The 23,091-nt window shown below is 35.5% G+C and overlaps 1 protein-coding gene and 1 long non-coding RNA gene across 12 annotated transcripts in view; both read right to left on the reverse strand.

The window, feature by feature from the left end:
- Positions 1-23,091, reverse strand: part of LOC138701991 (nose resistant to fluoxetine protein 6-like) — a 1,327,025-nt gene that overhangs the window by 295,547 nt on the left and 1,008,387 nt on the right. The window lies entirely within an intron of this gene.
- Positions 12,525-21,795, reverse strand: LOC138702048 (uncharacterized). Its single transcript, XR_011332777.1, has 2 exons — positions 21,632-21,795; positions 12,525-16,040 (listed from the first exon to the last, which is right to left on the reverse strand). It is a non-coding gene; the product is annotated as an uncharacterized lncRNA (long non-coding RNA).

Here is a 23,091-nt window from a genome sequence, read left to right on the forward strand (position 1 = left end):
TGTGCCGGTACTATTTCGTATTGTCTGTGATGAGGCGATAGTAGCGATCCTAGTGCTTCGCAACTATCTATGGATGCATATTCCCTACGTATTGAGCTTCGTGACTGTATATACTAAACTGTGGTAAAAATATATTTTGAAAAAAAAAAAAACACCCGTAAGTGTCCGCGAACCAGAGACTGAGAACCGCTGCTGTATGCTATGCTATTCGTGCTACTGTGGGTTATGTTACTCTATGCAGCCGTGGCGAGAACGTGACTGGCGAGACACTGTGGCTCGCAGTGACAGCTGTGCTTCTAACCTGCGCCAACCCCCACCCTCTCACTCACTGGAGTCAAACTCCGTTCCATTTGTATTTGTCTCTGACCTGCGAGTGGCATATGTCTCTCTCGAAACCATGTACGGAAGTTCCAAGTAGGATGGGAGGACGCATTTTTTTGCTGTCAATAGGACGAGAATATTGAATGTATGATTTGTTCACAAGTATTACGAGGAAAACGGTTGTAGGCCTATAACATAAAACGGCATTATACTACATGTTAATGATGAAACATTAAAAGGTTAAGTATTATTGTTATCATCATCATCATCATCTCTGTACGTCGACCCTTTTTCAGCAGATGTACAAATAATACGGTAACTCTTCAATTTGAACCCACTGATTTACTATGTGATGTCAAATGAAAGCTAGATGTATGGACTTGACAATAATATTGTTGAACTTTCAAATCTTTGCCAAAAAATAAATATCTGAAGCTTCGTTCTTTCGCTTGCTCTGTTGAAGCCATGTTCGCTACAACTTACGTTTGTGAAAAATTATTTTCAACAATTAAAATAGTAAAAACCAAATTTAGATCACGACTGACAGACAAATACCTTCGTGATCAACTACGACTGGCAGTAAGTGACATAATTCCTGATTTTGAAACTTTGTCGCAGAGACATTCTGAAGACAGTTAATTTTAGGTTGTGATATTGTTCATTTCTTTCTTCGTTACACGTACTAAACATTAGTTTGTAGCCTTGTACTGTATAAAATTATATTTAAGTGTTTGACGTAAGGACAATAAAAATCCGTTAATAAGTCAGACAGTTGCCTCACTTCCCCTTCGGGTGTCCGCCTCCCTCCATAGGTGCTATGCACGTTGCAGGTTACACAGTGGCTCGGCGCACGATTACATTTTCGCCACCGCTCTCTATGGAATCCTACTCTAGGCCACGTTAATCTGTGCTTGCTATTCTATATTTGTTAAGGCATTTTAATTTAGTTATCTCAAGTTACTGTTAACTCTTTTATTTAATATCATTTTCCTCGAATGGCTGTTTCTTCGCCTCTCTCTTCACATGTCCATGAGTCGGCAAAATAAAAAAAGTTATTTCGGTTTGTTCTGAAGTCTTCTGAGACGACAGCTACTGATAAACGCTACTGCGCCCTTTAAGATATGAGAGTTTTACATGGATGAGATAACCTCACTACAAGAAGTTTTAAACAGCTTATAGGAAAACATGTTTGTTGAAGAAAAAAATGAGTTCAAATATCGTTTTAACTTTATATCCAAGTCAATATACCTAACAGCATAACAAAACTGGGTGAATTTCCTTTAAAATTTAAGTTATAAAAACATGAGAAAACGGAATTTAACATACGAAAGAATTCCCTGAAATATTAAGTCATAATAATTATGTTCAGTTTCGCTTAATATTCGCGTCAGTTATCTACGTGATGCAATTTCCGTTAATGGAGGATATATAAGAAATACTGAACATGTTTACTTACACTCGATAAAAACAGCAACCCCAAGAGAACAGCTGCACTAACATGAACCCATGACGTCTATATGAATACTGGAAGAGAGGGGGTGCGGCTATGGTCGAACGGTAACCCCTCTAGCGGTACGATCTTGACAACATGGTCTAATGGTGTAGAATAAATCATTCATGCAAGATTTTAAGAAATATCATCAGTAGAAGAAGCAGTAACATATACGCCTACTGCGAGATTTAGGTCATTAGGGACAATCCGTCAACAGTGACAGTTTTGAATCAAATCTAGACACCTGCAAATGGTGGGACTCTTTGCCTATGATGCAAGATCACAGAGATTTAAGAAATAATTTAAACAAAATAATAATTATATTACAGTGTTAAGATATTGAAACTACCATTCACTGAAAATTATGGAGATTTTGAAAAGTATTTCTTCTATTATGTCCCGCGCCGTGGCGTCGCGGTCTAGGGCATCCCGCCTAGGACTCGCGTTACGGAATGCGCGCTGGTTCGAGTCCTCATGGGGGAAGAAATTTTCTCATGAAATTTCGGCCAATGTATGGGACCGGTCTCCACCCAGCATCGTGATGCACTTGGAGAGCTACGATAGGTAGAGAAATCCGGTTGCGAATACCAGCTATAACGGCTAAGGGGATCGTCGTGCTAACCACACGATATCTCCATTCTGGTTGGATGATCGTCCACCTCTGCTTCGGCATGTGGGCGTGAAGCTAGCAGCCGGCTGGTCGGTCTAGGTCCTTTACGGGATGTAGCGCCACGGATTATTATTATTATTATTATTATTATTATTATTATTATTATTCTATTATTGTTAAGTAGACCTATTCCAGTAGCATAGCCTATGAAGACAACGCAAGCATTCATCGCTGGAATTAAGGATTTTCGAAAGTTTGTTCTTAGCCTATCTCTTTCTGCTCAGTGTAAGACTATGACATTAAGAAAACGGAAACGGAAAATTAAGAAATTTTAGAAAATTGCTTCTTTTTCTTCTTCTGCTCAACACACCATCAAAGCAATGCATAATGTGAAGCAAAATTATGAATTTTCTTCTTCTTCTTGACATACGTACCGTATCAAGAAAATGGAAAATTTAGAATAACTCTTCTCGGGTTCTCAGCCTGGTAAGTTGGAGATTTGCTTCCAAGCTTTCGATGACTAGCTCTGTCATCATCCACATCACTTCATTCCCTGAAGAAGATGGCAGAGCTAGTCATAGAAAGCTTGGGAGCAAATCTCCAACTTACCTGGCTGAGAACCCAAGAAGAGTTTAACATCAAACGCCGGGAAAGCCTCAAGTCATACAATGGAAAATTTTATCGCGTAAAATTGTGGAATTTTAGAACGTCTGTTGTTGTTCTGCTAGATACAAGGCTACAGTAGACTATCAAGGTAATGGAAAATTCCATTGCGACAAATGATAGTCTTCCAAAATAAAAATATGTTTCTTCCTCCTCTTCTATATCTATTCCACACAGCCCTATAACTAAGCCATCAAGGCAATGGAAAATTCTATCGCAAAGAATTGTGCACTTCTGGAAAGTTTTTTTTTCTTCTTGTTATTAATTTTTCGTTTTTGCTCCACGTGTAACTTACAAGACATGAAGAAAATGCGGAATTCAATTGTGAAAAATAATAGGCTTTTGAAGACTTCCTTCTTAACTATTACCTATTCACTATTTTAACACAAACTCCCTTCACAAAACAATACGGGATTTTGGAATGTTTTCGTGCTCGACAAACACCAGGCCATCAAGATAATAGCACAGTCTAGTATTTACAATCACGACGCTTGAGTTGTGAGGGTGCTAGGAACAATAGACTGTGTAGGTACTATTTCGCATTGTCTGTAATGAGGCGATATTAGCGATCCTAGTGGATAGCAACTATCTATGGATGCATATTTACTACGTATTGAGCTTCGTGACTGTATATACTAGACCAGCGGTCATCAGCACAGAGCACCCTGGGGCTAGCGTCTCTTACCCGCGGAGAACACACTGCACTATGGTGCACTCGTAGCTGCTAGCGTGTATGCTCTCTACTTCTTCCTGCTGCACGACGGGGCACACGGGACAGCCATTTCAGCGAGTGCTGACGATCACTGTACTAGACTGTGATAATTGCCAAGTCTGTGGCGTAAAATTATGAACTTCTGGAAAGTGTATTTTTCTTATCCATTTTCTTCTTATTATGCACTACAGAGCATTCCATATTAAGAAAAAAGTATTAGTTTTATGGGCCTTGCCTAGTACATTGTAAAAGCTTTCTGGTACAAATGCGTTTCTATAGAAACTGGAAATGTGATGGAATAGCCCCATATGCTCAATGCTTTTTCTTAACGTGGAATACTCTATATATAGTACTCAGTCATCAAGATATTGGAAAATACTATCGTAGAAAATAACACAAGACATGATAAGACTCTATAACAGCCAAACTAATCAAAAGCAAGAAAAATGTTTGTAGCAAAAGATTAACACACAGATACCAGAAGTGCAGGAGAAAGAAGAGATGCCGGAGGAATCGAATAACGCTATTATTTGTTCATGTATAAAAAGAGTGGTAACCTGAAATGCAAGAATTATTTCGGGAATATATCTTCAGAATTTAACTTGTATCAAATCTTCATATTTATACTGGCACAATATTTAAACCCCTATATGAGAAAGAGAATAGGACATTGCCAATGTGGTTTCTGGAAAAGACACTGTACTATAAAACTGATTAAAGTTTTTGTTTATGTATAATATTTGGGAAATTCTGTGAATACAATAGTCATGTCGATGAAACATATAGACAAGCATATGACAATGCGTTGCACAGTTTCCAGTGGTACTGCAGGTCGGCCGGAACGTTTCTCATCATGAACACTACCTGTCCTACAAAATTTGTTCACAAGGGTTCTGATTGCTTCCCTTGTTGGAGCTGGCTTCTGGAATCTGTGTAGCCCCTATAAATTTTTGTCGCGCCTTTCCAAAGATCATTCATCACAGACATGCCTCAACTACCATAATTCTTTCTTGACTCGGTATCGTAATTTACCCCGTCTAGAGAGAAAAGGATTTGTTAGCGTTTTCAGCGAAATGGATAGGGACATTATAAACACGCTGTACTTAGTTTTGAAAGTATTCATTTTTAAGCCAATCTAAGATGCTACAGTATATCCGTCATATTTTCTCCTGTTCTTTCTAAATATTTCTCTGTTCTTTTCAGAACTATTACATTACACATCAACACCAAATTACCTTTCGTCTCGTTTCTCTTATCTATACTCTAACCACGACGTAAATACCAGATCACTTATCTGTGGCACGCTAAGTATACCTCTTCATATAACATCTTGTTATTCATCATCTTTTACAGTATCCACCTCGCGACAATGGAATTCCTTGTCACAAAGTATTTGGAGCTGCAAGACATTTTTGAAAATAGCTTAAAGGATAAACTTCTTAGCAATTCACTGTAATTATACTGACATAAAACTATCACTGACTATATGGTCACTTCTTTCTTTAGACATACATCCTGATAGCGCTGTAGTTTAAAAATTGTCTCTCAATAATATTTTCCTATTATCTGAGATTATTTGAAATGTATTAACTTTCTATGTACTTTAGTTTAATTCTGCTACACACTTTTTATTTTATTGTTTAATTAATAGTTCATAGTATTTTACTGTTTAATTCGTAAGTAACTCTTGTCCACATGTAACTTTCATCTAAATCAAACTGTTGTATTCTTTGTAGCTTGTGAGTTCATACATATGTCTGTATCGTTTTTGGTGGAAGAGAAGGCCTTACGGTCTTAATTCTACCAGCTAAAATAAATTATTATTATTATTATTATTATTATTATTATTATTATTATTATGCTAAGTATTTTTGCATTGCATTCAAAATAGTCCACAGTTCTACATTCTTTGTAACTTACTCATATATAAATTAAACTGTAGTGTGGGTAATGAGTCATCTTATCTGAGCCCTTCAACCGTTTCAAAACTTACTGATAATTTTACCTGAATTTTTACTTTATTTTTTGTTTTTCCAATTTTAATTTTGACAAATTTTTTTTCAGTATTACAAACTCTTCTGCAATCTCTACTGAGAAATGTCAATTGAAACGACTAATCACAATGTTATTTTTATTTCGCTCATTCTCACAAAACGTTGGAAATTTTAAAAAGAGATATTTAACAGGCATTAAGGTATATAAAAACCAAAATTATTGTGCTTGTGGAATACCCTACCCAGTGACATCAGAGACTGTCGGAATTTAGTAGCGTTCAAAAGCATACTTATTAAGCATTTTCTTACTGCGTAGAGTAGGTTTACTTTTTACTTATTTCATAAAAAAAATTGTTTTTTCTCTCTTCTTAACTTGTACAATAAACTGGCTAGATATTATTGATCAGTTAATCTTTCAGTACTTTGATTTTTATTGTATTTGTAAATTTAATATTAATTGTAATTATAATTGTAATTGTATTCTTAATATTGTAGTTGTAATCCCTTGATAGAGGGGAAGAGAAGGCCTGATGGTGTTATCTCTACCAGCTTAAATAAACAACAAATAGATTATTATGTTGTTAGTGTATAAACGTAATGCATAATGTTGAGAATTTAATTATGACAAGGATGTCAAATATTAAGTAGCGCCTGTGGCTAACTTACTACGCAGCAACTGCTGTAGGCATACAAAGGCCTCTTACGAAACTTTTCCTTCTTCGGTTACTTCTAACGTCACAGAATCACGAATTCAGGCTTCACCTGCATTCACAATCCAAGTTGTGCGTTACATCTCCAATGTGAGTTGAAAACAAAAGATCCGAAGCATACTTTCCATGCAGATTAAGTAATTGTGCTTTCATCGTGTCTTTTAAACTACGCAGTATATACGGATATGTTTACGTGCCGTAAATGTAATTATGAAATGACAATGAGAGGTGAAACTTCAATTGTCTCAACAACGGTTTTGGCCCTGGCTTTGTGGTACACTCTGCGACGCACTGTACTGAAATGGCCTGTGTTCATCTCGAACTCCAGCACAAACAGTGCTTGTCTTCCATCCAAAAGGACCGGATTCGATCTTCGGCGAGGTCATGATGGAATTTATGGTGAAACAGTACACGTTGCAGAGGGTTTTTATTGGGTTACTCCCGTTTCCCTCTTTAATTCTACCATTACTCTCCACCGCCACTTCATCTGATCTATCGTCTGGGGCTGAAGTAGGCCTACTATACAGGGTGATTCACGAAAATTTACCGTCCTTTACGGAGCATGTCCGAATACATTCTGAGCTAAAAGTGTCATATAAACATGGGTCCTATTCTCTATATTTACAGAGTTACGTTTCGTTATTGGAACGCATTGCTGTGAACGCGTGATCTTGGTCAGCGTGCAGTCAGCAGCCAGCGCGAGAGCTACGGAAATCAAAGATAGCCGTATGGAGTTACATAGCGCGACGAGTGCCGTTCACAAGCGTGCGGCCAAGTGTACTCAAGCGGACGGCGACATTTTTTAAAATGTGTTGTAAACTCTCCAAGACTGTAAATTAGGATGTAAAATTGAACTGCAAATAATTAAGTCGGTGGAAGTGGTGTGATTTGTAATAATTGTTCTGATAAGAATAATGCAATTTTCTAGTTAAAAATAGAAAAAGATGTCTGTACGAAGCAACTAAGGAGTTCACAGCACATTTTTAGCTTCATAATACTTGTCAATTAAAAAAATGATAATTCAGAATGGTTCATTCTCTATTTGCATTGTTCTTTTACCTTCAAACTAAAGAAAAAATGTATTTTACAAACAACTTTAAATTAGTGTAACTCTGAAAATATTGAGAATAGGAACTATGTTTATTTTTTGCTCAAAATTTCTACAGAAATAAGCTCCTTAAAGGACGGTAAATCTTCGTGAATCACCCTGTATATTGGGGGTAGTGCAGGCTTCCGATGCTGACAGAGGAAGAGCTTGATGTTTCGGACCCTGGGGCTTATCAGGTAGCTACTCATGTGGGGATGAGGCCTATCTCTGTCACGACTAATGCAGGGTGGCTCATATGTTAGAATCGGATCGGAGTGTGAATAAAGCTTTCGAGTGGGTAGCGGATTGTCTTGGTGCGCGTTTCGTCGATACAAATTCCTGGATAGACGACAGATGCTTCGGAAGAGACGGAATCCAGCTAAATCGGAGGGGGGCTGCAGACATGGGCTCCCTCTTCGTGCGGGTAGTCACTACAACATGGAGCGGCGGGATCGTGGACTCTTCTGCGGGCAGCGGGACCGAAGGACCATCAGCGGACGGCGGGGGCGAGCGACTACCGGCGGTTGGCAGGAGTGAGAGTCTACCAGCGGTCGGAGGGGTCGAGGGACTAACAGCGGGCGGTGCGGTCGAAGACCAGCAGTGACGACCAGGTGCCACGGGGATTTCGAATGTTCAAGTAAGGACAGGCCTATTAAGACTACTGCAGGTAAATTGCCGAAGTATTAGAAATAAACTTATTCCGTTTTGGAACTTGGTCGATGTTTATAATCCAGATGTAATACTTGGGACAGAATCATGGCTTAGGGAAGACATAAATGACTCGGAAATTTTTAGGTCGGATTATAGAGTCTTCAGAAAGGATAGAAGTGAAAAGGGAGGGGGAGTTTTCGTTTGTACTAAGATAGAAATAAGTAGTAATCTTTTGTGGATACATGAGGAAGTTGAAATATTGAATGTTCAGATAAGAAATGGGCGGGAAACCTTAGATGTAATAGCATGTTACAGACCACCCAGTGAATTAAACAATTTAACTTTGCACAAACTAAATGAATATCTTAATACAGTATCAGAAGACCGAAACGTAGTAATTGCTGGGGATCTAAACCTCCCGAAAATTAACTGGAACGGGATTTCTGGTACGAATTCAGATGCACAGACCCTTGTTAATGAATTTATCTGGCGTAAAGATTTCACGCAGGTAGTAAATGGTCCGACGCGTGACAATGCCCTCTTAGATGTTTACCTACTAAGATCTGTCTCTGTCTTTGTCAACTCTGAAAGTCTTCATAAAATAAGTGATCACAATAGCGTCTTATTAGAAATCTTCTGGGAAAACACAGTAAATCCGAGGTCAAGTCCAGTGTCTGTCTGGAACTTCAACAAAACCGATGTCCATGAATTACAAACGTTTCTACGACAAAAGCATGATGACTTTCTAAGGACTGAAGGAAATATGGAAAATGTATGGCATAAATTTAAGAGCATAATTTTCGAGGCATTAGTAAAATGTGTACCTTCTAAAATAAGTAAGAAAAATCCGGACCCTGAATATTACACTAATTATATTCGCTACTTAAAGCAAAAGACAAGGCGCGCATTTTGTAAGCGTAAACGAAGCCATGAGCATTGAGAAAAATATGTCGAATTAATTAAGAAACTTGAGTGTGAAAAAAGGATAGCTCAGGAAAATTTTCTAAAAACCATTTTAAAAGAAGATGAAAGTAACAATTGGAGACAGTTTTATAATTATGTACGCAGGAGAAAAGGAAAAAATGAAGGAGTAGTGCGTTTACGAAATCAAAACGGAGAAAGTATAATTGATGACAAAGAAAAGGCCGACTTATTAAATTCCTATTTCATTTCGGTTTTCAATAATAATAATAATAATAATAATAATAATAATAATAATAATAATAATAATAATAATAATCCCGTTGATAGGAGTGGTCGTGTCACAGACCGTGAATGTGAACCAAATTCGACATTCAAAATAAATTCCAAAGGGGTTAGAGAGAGACTAACGAAATTAAAAAGTCGGAAGTCTAGAGGACGAGATAGTATTGCTGCAGAGATTCTTAAATTAGGTTCCGACGCCATAATTCCATACTTAATGCGTATATTTCATGTTTCCATAAACAATGCAGCTATTCCACGTGACTGGAAATCAGTTATAGTGGTACCCATACATAAAGGTGGAAATAAATTAGATGTCGGAAACTACGGACCGATTAGCCTTACATCTGTCGTATGTAAAGTCATGGAGCATTTGATATCGGATTATATTCATGTTCTAAATGCGAAAGACTGGTTTTACAACCGCCAGCATGGTTTTAGGGAAGGCCTCTCATGTGATAGTCAAATTACGTTGCTGGTTCAGAATCTAGCTGAAGAGGTAGATAGAGTCGGAAGAATCGATGCAGTTGTGATTGATTTTTCGAAAGCATTTGATTTGGTGCCACATGACATATTAATAGATAAGTTAAGTAGGCTAGGAATAGATAAAAGAGTGGTGCTATGGATCCAAGAATTCTTAAAAGGTAGAACCCAGAGAGTTAGAGTAGGTCATGAAATATCGGAAATTGGAAATATAAGTTCAGGGGTGCCACAGAGCAGCGTTCTGGGTCCATTACTCTTTATAATATACGTAAATGACCTATGCCAGAATATTACATCAAATGTGAGGTTATTTGCAGATGACTTCATTATCTATAGAAAGATTAGAAATAATTCAGATGTAGATGCTATTCAAACAGACTTGAATAAAATTTATAACTGGGCGTTAATGCATAGGATGAAAGTAAATGGTTCTAAAAGTAAATCTATAACATTTTGTAAAACTCGAGAGGAAACTAGTCTTAATTACGAATTCAGTGGTGTTGTAATTCCGCAAGTACAATGTTGTAAATACCTAGGAGTGTATTTAAACTCCAAACTTTCTTGGGGAGAGCATGTTGATAATGTTACGGGTAAAGCATGGAGGGCACTTCACTTTATTATGAGAATCTTGAGAAAGGCTAGCCCCAAATCGAGGGAAATAGCATATCTAACGTTAGTGCGACCGTTAATGGAATACGGAACTACATGTTGGGATCTCTATAGAATATATCAGATAAATTCCTTAGAAAGAATCCAGTATAGGGCAGCTAAATTTGTTAAAGGTAAAAGAGAAGATGGAAATGATACGATAAAAGAACTTAAATGGGAAACTGTGGAAAACAGACAGGAAAGCTAGAATAACATCATTGTATAGAGCACATCTAGGTCAGAAAGCATGGGTAGACATAACGGCTCGGTTAGAAAAGCCAACGTACTATGGTAGGAACGATAATGATTTTAAAATCAAATGTAGGAAACAGAAAACGGATGTAGGTAAATTCTCATTTTTAAATAGAACTATAAATGATTGGAATGACCTACCTGCAGCGGTCTTTGAGGGCTGTCCTTCCTTAAGGAGATTCAAGAATAATTTAAAAAGTTGTGTATAAAGTGCAAATTAAAATTAAGGCGACATTTAACATTTAATTTTTTTAGATGACATGTATTTATTTAGCCTGACGAGTTACTTCCTTGGTTTGAATTGTAAATTATTTAAAAATAGCGTGTAAGAGGGTCTTAGACTAGAAATGTTTAGTTTAAATGTAGTTCTGTTTATAAGTACAGTATGCATAAGGGTGTAATTATTTGACTTATTTGAACTGTTGTATCAGTGAAGCGAGATGAGTCAGTGAAGTTATGGTTTTACAGTGCAGTGAATAGTTCCGATCAGTGATAATTTATAGCGTCAATGAAATGTGTTCTATAGTGTCAGTGAAATGTAAAGTGAAAGACTATTGAAACTTATGCAGGGTCTATACATAATAATGTAGGTTGTAATGTAAAATTAGGTATTTTATTTATGTTTTATTATTATTGTGTTAAATTATATTGTGTATTCTTATTGTATTGTGTATAAAATTGTAGGCCTATTGTGTATTGTATAATTGTATTGTGTACTGTAAATTTATTGTGTATTGCTTATCATTTCTTTATTGTGTATTTTTTATATTGTGTATACCACTGCCACCCGGTGCATGCCCACTTGCAGTGTAAATAAATACATACATACAAATGCCACCTACGGCCACTTGTCAGACTTGGATAATTATCGCACATAGAACAAATGTTCCGTTTCAATACTAATTACTCGCACTGATAAAAATTATTTCACTGTTTCCATAACAGCACTGAAGAGACAACCACTAGCAGAGATTAATTCTAAATAGAAACTAACAATGTAAACATTGTCGAAGACGAATCAAGATGTTTACTTGTATAATAATGCTATTATTTATCATTTTCTTATTCATGTAAACATAAACAATAATGGTAAGTACTTTTACAGAATGTATAACTGGACAAACAACTTTTTAATGTGTTCATTAAGTTTTACTGCATTAACTAAATGCATCATTTATAATTTGAGGCTCTGAATGTATGGGAATATTTAAAAATCGGTAAAGTCTTAACGTTGGCAACACTTGTTAAAATAAGATTTATATAAGCCTACAGACCTAAAACATAAAATTGCCATTTTATTCATAAAATAACGTAGTTTATTTATATAACAACCGATTAACATAAAATTGAAATATGACGGACATTTTTCCTTTAATCATTAACACCACCTACCAGGCTCTGTGTTGTAATCACAATAAGACACTGCGAATTTTCTAAATCTTCAGAGAGTGTTTTAATATTATTTATTTGTTTTTATTTATATAATTCATTAGGCTAATAAACTAAGATAGCTATTGAAGGATTTTATCAATCATTATATATATATATATATATATATATATATATATATATATATATATTCGGACCAATAATGTCTCTTAAATTATTTATTGCATTCAGAGGAATACAAGAAAAAAAACAGTATAGAAAAAACGTTATCAGGAATACATTTACAAAAAAATAACACATACATAAGAATAACTTGAATAGTTTACATTTTTATTTTGAAATAAATTTTGTCAAGCGAACCACTCGAAACTCCACAGTCTATAACGTAAAGACTCGCTCTTCACCTTTTTATATCACACATTATTGTTACAACTCTGCATCGAGATGAGCGTGCTCAACTCACATAAGCGATAATTTGTTATAGGCGCAGAAAAGAATTAGTTTTCACTAAATAGGCCTATAATATTTCAGTACTGTTCAATAGTGTTCATAATTTTACTACGAAAGAAAGCACATGTGAAGAAACGTCAGAAATTGACAATCATAAAGACTTCATCACGATAATGACTGATAATACTAGTAATATATGGCCAATTATTCTCTGCCCCATCTTAGCGAGTTATAACTATTATTAGTACATAGCATTCGCCAAGAATTTACAAGTTTTGTATTACTACTAATACAATAACAACAACAATAATAATAATAATAATAATAATAATAATAGTAATAATAATAATAATAATAATAATAATAATAATAATAATAATAATACAGGTGTTTCAGGAATACTTTGACAAACCTTGGGGGGGGGGCATGCTCCTCACACCAGAACAAGAAAAAACGTTCATATAAATATGTCCGAAAATAATTAGTTTTTTAGTTATTAATGAAAGAATATAATGAAACATCTGTTAGATATTGTCAGCTTGGTAGTAAGTGTTGCAACTTTAATTAATTCAGAAACTCATAACAAATGTTCAAAATTTCTCCTGTAGTAAAAAGTCTCCTTGGCAACACATAGCCATCTAGGATACAATGGGTGCAGCAGCAGACTTGTATCGATAACATCATTCGATTATCTAACAAAATGAATATTATTATCGGTTACAAACTTACTGCAAGTTATTGGATTGTACCTCGGAACGCGTTGAACGTAAACTTCCATTGTTATGAGTTTCTGAATTGATTAAAGTTTCAACACTTGCTACCAAGCTGACAATATCTAACGGATGTTTCATTATGTTCTTTCATTAATAACTACAAAACTAAGGATTTTCGGACACATGTTTATATGAGTACAGTTCTAATTTATTTCTATATGACTTTTCAGTAGCGTAGTAGTAGTAGTAGTAGTAGTAGTAGTAGTAGTAGTAGTAGTAGTAGTGTTAGTAGTAGTGGTAGTAGTAGTAGCTACAGCTGCAGTGGTATTAGCAATCATAATGATAGATGCTTTTAAAGAAGCTTTCAGATTCTCATATGATTGGGTCTGCATCATTTAACTTATATTCAGATAGGCTACAAAAGGGTACAGTGGAAAAAGATATGCCTGCTCAATTATTCACTATCACATAGTCTAATAAATAATACAGACTAAAAAGAATGACAACAGTCTATCAATTAAGACTGTTACTCTTTACACATTCGTAAGTACTACTCGTATTGTGTGTGTGTTTAATGCCTACCCACTCACTTGCGTGATTCGGGTTCCGAATACTGCGGATAGTCGGCAGGACTGTGACCCATTTTCAAGTTGCATACCACTTCGGTGGTCCACGTTATGCATGATGTTTAGGCCTATCTGTGGAGAATTATGTCGGGTACTAGAGTGAGAGTGAGTGTATGTGTAAGTGTAGTGTAGAGAATGGGTGAGGATGATGAAGGCAAGGAAGGGAGAAGGGGAAACCCGGTGTCGGCACGTAGCCTACTCCTGTCGAATAGCGCCAGACTTAACGTCCCCATCCGATGGACGAATCACTATCAACAGTGACATATGTCTTCTCTTCATATGCACTGCGGAGAGATTTGGGATTTAACCCAGGCATATTGGTGCACAATTTAGTGATTAGAAGTTGTGCACCATCATCTCTCCTAGTCTCGAGGTAGAAATTTTACATGAACATTTATGACCCCGCCGGGAATCTAACCCGGGCCGGTTAGTCTGGAGGCAGACGCGCTACCACATAGTGAACTAGGCGGAGCTATTCGTATTGTAAGTGATCGAAAAATGTTTAATAATAGCAGTAGTTATGGTAATAATATAAATCTGTTTCCAGCTCAAGTTGCTAGTCAGATGTGCTGAAGATGTGACAATATAAATTGCCGAACAGTTGGTTCTTCATGGGAAGCTAATAATGATATCAATTATTTTAATAATTTATTTAACCACGCTGTATCAACTGAACGGTTAGCTACATCAATGGCGTTGGTGGTAAGCGGTATGTTTCCGAGGTGAGACCGATAATTCGCCATGGTATAACCTAACATTCAACTTGCAGTTGAAGAAAATTTAGGAACAACTCAACCGAATAATCAGCCCAACCGGAATTCGAACTCACACACAAGAGCAGCTTTGAAGCATGAGTTCCGCTCGCTAAGAAGTTGGTTCTTCGAGAAATGCTGCTACTATTGTACACTACATATTTATTTACTAAAAAAACTGGTTCTTAATTTGTTGGGATTTAAACATAGTCTCCGGTTGTAAAGTCGACGCTGAGAACAATGAAAGCAGTAGTGATAATTGTAATAAAAATACTAGTAATAAACACTTTCACTGCGATAACACAGTATAATCTCAAGTTATTAAAACACAATACGTAATTCATATTTTCAGAAATAAATTTGACATTATATCCCCAACATTTCCTTCCTGTGGTTTAAGGAACAGACACTATCCTTTAACTAAGTTGAAGAATTTGTCTTTTCTATGCGTATAAGATATGAAAGAGAGTTCTTGTCAAAGATATGATACTTTATGGTGACAAAGTCCAGAAGCAAACAACGGCCAGAATGGTAGACGCCCTCGATTTCTTCCGTGTCCAGGCAAGGAGTGTTCTTGAACACAATTGTTTGGTCGCCAGTGTTTGTGGAGAAGGCGTGCGTGTAGGTGAATTTCTTTGCATTGTGATGTGGACCGATGTACTGCACAGCTTGGTAATACTTTCCTTCGACGGGATCTCTCTTCCTATGCAGCCAAAATATTTCGTCGTGGACAGCCATTAAGTCGCAGCTGAAGAACGGAGTATTCAAATCATGAATCAATCCAGATACGACCAACTCTTCCTTCAAGTAAACAAATGCTGAATGTTTTTGTTTCACGTGGGGCAGTAACTCAGTCTTTCTCCCTTTCCAACCACAAGGTTGAACAGGTTTTTCGTCTTTACCTATGAGACATTGATATTCTCTGTAAGGACAGACTGTTTCATGACGCCATATTTGATCCAATGGCGACGTTTCGTCACATCCATACTGTTTATTTATGCAGGGATAGGTGATCGTTGCGGCCATCTTCTCAGCAATAAGGCTTCTGGTATCCATGGCACCATCACGACAAGTATAGCATTCCCTAAGACTACTTTTACATTTACTGCAAATCGTGTGGCCATTTTTACATTGGAATATCGGAGGACGCATGACTATAAAGCAAACTGGACATTCCAGAGCACAAAGAAGGTTGTCTCTAATGTTCTTTGTCTCGTCTGGTACTTTGGAAGCCATCTCGTTGGTATTGCCTGCTGTATCTTATGGACGAAAGTCACGGTATCACTGCAAGAAATCAATCAGTATCATGTTAAAAATTACGATATCTCTATTCCTCTCCCCCACCACTTTCTGCTGAAGTGGGTTGTCATTATTTGAAAGGTTCTATGCAATATTTCATATTTCACAGTTATAAATTTTAAGCACTAATACGTACATACATACTGTCCGTTACTCAGGAGAAGACGAGCGGAAAGAATGTGACCGTCTTGACTATCGCTGTTGATTATTATAAACATCGCTCAGATAAGCATCCCAGTAGCCAGGTTATTACTCGTACAGGAAACATGAGTAACAATGCGTATGGAAATTAAAGCTAAGTTGAACAGAAGGAGACCTAATGTTTCCGCTTACTGCAGTAAAAATATTGCACGTGTTGTCGTACGTTATCTGTTCACATCCCTTCCCCCTCAGTCCGCTCTCGTCTTTTCCTGAGTCCCGAAAACACACACATACATACATACATACATACATACATACATACATACATACATACATACATACATACATACATACATACATACATACACACGCACATACACATACAGGGAGACGAAACAAATTGCTTGAAATTTTTTGTGGGAATACTAACTGCGACTGAATTAATATTATCAATTATTTTTCACGGGTTATTTTTGAGAAAGAGAAACTACTGTTCTTCCACAAATAATAAAATTCTTTAAATACATGTCTTTGTATATTTTGATATAATTGCAAACTATTATAGTCATACATTATTTATGATCTTTTTGTTTTTTTCTGTACATCCAGATAAATTGTAAAATATCGTGTATTTTGATTGCAATCTTCATTGATTATAATGTATTTTTCTGTATGTGAACATTGTGGTCGCAAAAATACCCAGAACTTATGTGACCTAAACTATTTTTTAAGAGAAACTATGGATTGTGCTAAATGATAAAGGAACATATATTTTTAAATGGGAAATCTATGATTTCTTACATAACATTTTGTGATTACATAAAGATTACAACGCAATTTGAATAAGTTTCTTATCATTTTCAGTTTAAGAGATGATGTGTGAATTCTGAGGCTTGCTTCAGGAAAAAAGTATACATGAACAGTGGTTCTGTATGAATGTGTATACTTTCGAAAGCATATCGTCGGTTTCTTGGTAAAAGTGACCAAGTCACATTCCAAGGCTTCCAAGCATTATGAAACTTTAAGACATCATTTTATATTAAAAACTAATAATATAGCACATTTACCTTCAAAAATAACTCATAACTAACACCTAAAGAAGTACAGTTATCTTTGGATGGTCATTAAAACTTGAAATGCCTTTTCCCAACAATTTTTCATTTTGGACTTGGTCACTTTTACCAAGAAACCGACGATATATTATCCATAAGTAACAATTGAGTCGTTCAGAGCAGAAGTGGTGTAAGTCAGAAATGAGAAATGAGGGTTAAAGTAAACATTCTGTAAAAATACAGCGCGAAGTAACAATTAATTATTTAAACTATCAGTAGTCAGTGGATAACACGGACATATTAATTGCTACTTTGCGCTGTATTTTACAGAACTTTTACTTTAAACCTCATTATCCAATTTTGACTTACACGACTTCTGCTCTGAACGGCTCAATTGAAACATGACAATGCACACTGATGTTCTTTCTGTGTTTGCCTGTAATTTGCAGCAATGTTAAAAACTATGGCAGTTCCCTCAATATCTAACAGGAATCAGTGTAAACACAAAGTACGATACAAGCTTAATGATAGTTCAGATGTACAGTACATGTATTAAACTTTGTAGTATTGGAAACATATGAAGAGTCCACTGCAAGAATGATGGATGTCACTTTCTTGTCGAAAATGAACCAAGACTGTCAATGCATAGCTTAAGACATATAGAATGTACATACAGAGTTATATGGCATTAATACTGATAGTCATTGTCCAGTAATGATCGGAAAATCACAGTTAAGCTTTGAGCGCTAAGCATTTCAAACTTTCAATTGCTTCTCCTGCAAAATGTATTCCAAATGACATACATCATTCTTGCAGTGGACTCTTCATATAGCAAAGCAAATGTTTCAACAACGAGCAAGTGATATGATATTAGTGAGACCTGTGTTCTGGACTACGCGGTCCCACCACCTGACGCCATTGTAGGGCCTACTTAGAAATATATTTTAAGTAATGAATCAACATAAGAGAAAAATGAAACCGTAAAAGAAGCGTACAAGTATGCATAAATTACGTCAGAGGTGATCCGTTTGGTTCGTTGGTCTTTCTGCACGCGTGTGGAATGTTGTGAAAAAGTACAAAGACGTATTTTTGAGCACTTAATTTCAATACTACGCGTGCCATTGAAATCTAGTTCCACTAGCTATACCTGCAAGAATGAATATTAGAGCACGACATATATAATTATGTTGCGAGAAGCATTGTTTCATAATTGTTTTTCTAACAGATAGATTTAATGTTTATTGTTCTACAGCGTTTTTGTTTGATTAAAAACTAAGGACAACCGTACTTTGTATTTAAAATCATAAATTATTACTTATAATTTTCTATAATTTTTAAGCATGGACGTTGCCTCATTAGGTGTCAGTAGGCCTAAGTATATTTTAGAGTTTTGCAGCAATTGTAATAGGGTCACTTGCAGAATTTGTATAACAAATGATGTCGATCAATTCTTACCCTTCCCATTATTGCATTTATAACGATAGAGTTATAAATTCCTAACAGTGAGTAGTTTCAATACTAATGTAGTAAACGTCACAAGAATTATTTCCTTCATGTGAAATATTTCACGAGAATAAAATAAAATTCTCATACTGACAGCTAAAATGCAGTGTCCACACTAGTTAATTTTTTAAAATGGAGCATAATCATGTCCAGATAAAGGTTTGTTTAATAATATAATTGAGAAAAAATTAAAGAAACATTTGGTATTATCAAAACTTCATTTATGTCTGAGTTTATATTTCCTTAAATATGATTACATAATTACTCTAGTCCAGTAAGTCAGTCAGGTCTGTTACACTATTCTGTTCCTATGGATACACAGTTGAAAAAGAAATCCCACAGATGTCAGCACAAGCCAAGATGATGCACAAAGACCCATTTTGATTGTACTCCTATGTTTACTCATTTTGATTTGGCGAGTTTGTGTGTCAAACTCTTGCTTTGTGTTTTAGTCTAAGCGTGCATTTTTACTCTGTCAGATCTGTTTGTGTTGTGTCTTCCACAAATAACAACATATAAAGTCAAGATCAAGAGGACATAATAGTACACATGTCCAGTAGTTAAGTTGCTATTAGAAGATTTTTAAGCAAAAACATTTTAGGTTCGCAAATGCTTGCTTGCTTTGTCATGTCTGTTACCTGTCAGATCCGTTAATCCATGTCATGTCTGTTACATCATTCAAAACAGTGCTGTAAAGCAAGGTGAGTGTACAGTGGCTGATTACTATGGCAGAGACACTGCACTATATTAATACATGCAGAATATCCACTAAACAGTACTTTAATTTTTACGTTCTCAATCGTTCATTTGTTTACAATTTTTGCAAATGACCCAATATTATTGCTCAATTCTACAATCTGTTTGAAGGCAAGAAATCCGATAGTTTTGTGAAATCACTTTGTATAAGCCCATACACTACATAGCATACTTAAAGAAATTAATACAGTATGCTATATATAATGAGGAGCGCTGCAAACTTTGCAAATGTAGCAGAGTTAAAGACACGATCTGTTGCATGAAATGTAAACGATCATGCAAACAATGTCCCTCTGAGAAAAATTCAATGAAGTTTAATATACTAAAGAAAAAGTACGCCGGCTGCTGAAAATTTGTTCAGTATCTAATAATTATTATTATTATTTATTTTGTTTTTTTTTCATCAAAAATCAAACTTGAAAGCGTGATGATTCAGTTTAAATGTAACTTACACGATATTTGCCTAAGTAGGCTTTTTAAGTCTCGCAGTAAAACTACCCGTCTTAATATTTCTTATTAAGGTAAACTAAGATTTAAATATGTTTCTTGTTATGTAAAAAATCGATTACCATTTGAAATGAAATATTATAAATTGCTCGGTGATCTGAGAGATTATATTATATTATATTATTATTATATTATATTGTACTTACTTAAAAATAGCTTTTAAAAAACCCGCAGATTTATCCCACAAATTAATTTCAATATTATCCTCCCATCTACATCTCGGACTCCCGAAAGGTCTTTTTCCCTTAGGTCTTCCAACTAACACTCTATACGCATTTCTGGATTCACCTATACGTGCTACATACCTTGCTCATCTCAAACGTCTGGATTTAATGTTCCTAATTATATAATGTGATGAACACAATGCGTGCAGTTCTGCGTTGTATAACATTCTCCATTCTCCTGTAACTTCATTCTTCTTAGCCCTAAATATTTTCCTGAGCACCTTATTCTGAAACACTGTTAATCTCTCTTTCTCTCTCAAAGTGAGAGTCCAAGTTTCACAACCATACAGGACAACCGGTAGGCTAATATAACTGTTTTATAAATTCTAACTTTCAAATTTTTTTTTAGATCAGACTAGATGACGAAAGCTTCTCAACCGAATAATAGCAGGCATTTTCCATATTTATCCTGCGTTTAATTTCCTGTCGAGTATAATTTATATTTGTTACTGTTGCTCCAAAGTATCTGCATTTCTCCATATTTTCAAAGGATTAATTTCCAATTTTTCTATTTCTATTTCATACTATGTTCTGCTCAAGAGACATAATCATATGGACTATTTTGTTTTGCTCGGGGTTTACTTCCAAACCTATCTGCTTATTTGCTTCTAGTAATATGTCCGTGTTTCTTATCTTATCATATCATATCATATCATATCATATCATATATCATATCATATCACATATCATATCACATCATATCATATATCATATCATATCATATATCATATCATATCACATCACATCACATCACATCATATCATATCATATATCATATCATATCACATCACATCACATCATATCATATATCATATCATATATCATATATCATATCATATCATATCATATCATATCATATCATATCTCATATCATATATCATATCATATCATATCATATCATATCATATCATACCATATATATCATATCATGTTATGTTATATATTATATTTATGTTTATGTTTGTTTATATTATATTATATTATATTATATTATATTATATTATGTTATATTATATTATATCTGCAGGCCTGGGAAAAGTGACATAAGTCAGTTTCCACAAACTTTTTTGATAATTTATTGACAATTTACGGAACATCTGCTCGCTTGAAAAAGAGACAAGTATTTCTCCCATTACAATAATTCATACAGAAAAAAATCAAATCGACATAAACCATTGTAAGTTTGTCAATAAATTATCAAAAAAGGTTTGTGGAAACTGACTTATGTCACTTTTCCCAGGCACTGGAGATATATTATATTATATTATATTATATTATATTATATTATATTATATTATATTATATTATATTATATTATATTATATTATATTATATTATATTATATTATATTATATTATATTATATTATATTATATTATATTAGTTGTACTTACAATTTGAAAACTATGGGTAAAACATCCCTTAGTCTCGAGTACAAAGCAATGCTTCTGACACGTAGGCCTAGGTCTATGGCTTCAATCTTATTCTGTAGCAGCTAGACGACGAGGACTTCCTGCCGCTTTATCTTGTATGCAGGAAATCACATGATTTCGGCTGACACAAATCCTGACGCGTCCACTTCATAATGCAATGAATGGCACATACAACTTTCAACACAGGAAATCCAGCCCCATCAGTCTCATTTCCTCAAACGAAGGAGATATGCGGCACTATACTATACTATTATAGTCCTACAGAGAAGAATTCAATCCTACCAACTACAATGAAAACCTTCCGTAACGCTGGTGTCCTTACTGTACATGTTTTGGCCTGCTATCACACGACTTTTTGCACTAAATATGCTGGAGTTCGGTTCAAATACAGTTTTCTAGATTTTCACGTAAATATGTTTTCAGCATCCCTAATGTAGAAAAGGTGTTTATGGATATACAGTCTGTTTCTGGACGTAGATCTATGAGTCAATTCAATAGGAAAGAATGCACATGAATCATGATAATTAAAAAAAAAGATCTTTATTTAAAACAATATTACAGCAACGCAATTAGTGCCATTACGCAAGTGAACTCTCCAAATTATGTGTGATAACTTGTAAGTTTTCGATATGTGGAACTCTGATCATACGACATTCGTCTAAGGCAGGGGTCGTCAGCACAGAGCACGCTGGAGCTAGCGTCTCTTACCCGCAGAAAAAACAGTGCACCGCGGTGCACTCCGTAGCTGCTAGCGGGTATGCTATCTCTCCCTGCTGCACAACGGTGCACACGGGACGGCACCGCGTACCCTTTGCACATTTCAGCGAGTGCTGACGACCACTGGTCTCAGCGATATTTTAATTCCTTCCACACATTGCGCAGCATGTCACCATCGCCTGCACTACAGGTTCCTGCAGGCCTAGATCATATATATAACAGATAGCTCATCCTTATGTTAAAATCGGTAGCACTTTGAAGAGAACATAGCCAGAATCGCCACCCGTCCGTCGTAAACGAACACGAGATGGCAGTACAGTCGCTAATGCAATTCAAGTGGAGTTATGACGTGACTCCTTATGTAACAACTAGATGGCAACATAGTAAACTTGACAAGAGTTGTTACCGTCAAAGCCTATAAGGCCGAGCAATTTGGATATATATGATCTAAACGACATTTCATACAAGTTGAGAGGATGCGAAGGCATTTCTTTTCCCTTCTACGTGCTCTGAGTCAAGTCAGCAACAGAGATGGTAGCTGTTACCTCTTATACCTGCACCCCAAGCTGTACACACGAGAAAATAAAATATTAAATAAAGTACATAAGTAAATATAAAATACAGTCATATAGATGTTTGACAATTACATTTTTAGTATATTTTACTGCCGTTTTTATAATATTTTCAATATGTTAGTTTGTATT

This window comes from Periplaneta americana, chromosome 1 (genome assembly GCF_040183065.1).
Source record: "Periplaneta americana isolate PAMFEO1 chromosome 1, P.americana_PAMFEO1_priV1, whole genome shotgun sequence".
NCBI lineage: Eukaryota > Metazoa > Arthropoda > Insecta > Blattodea > Blattidae > Periplaneta > Periplaneta americana.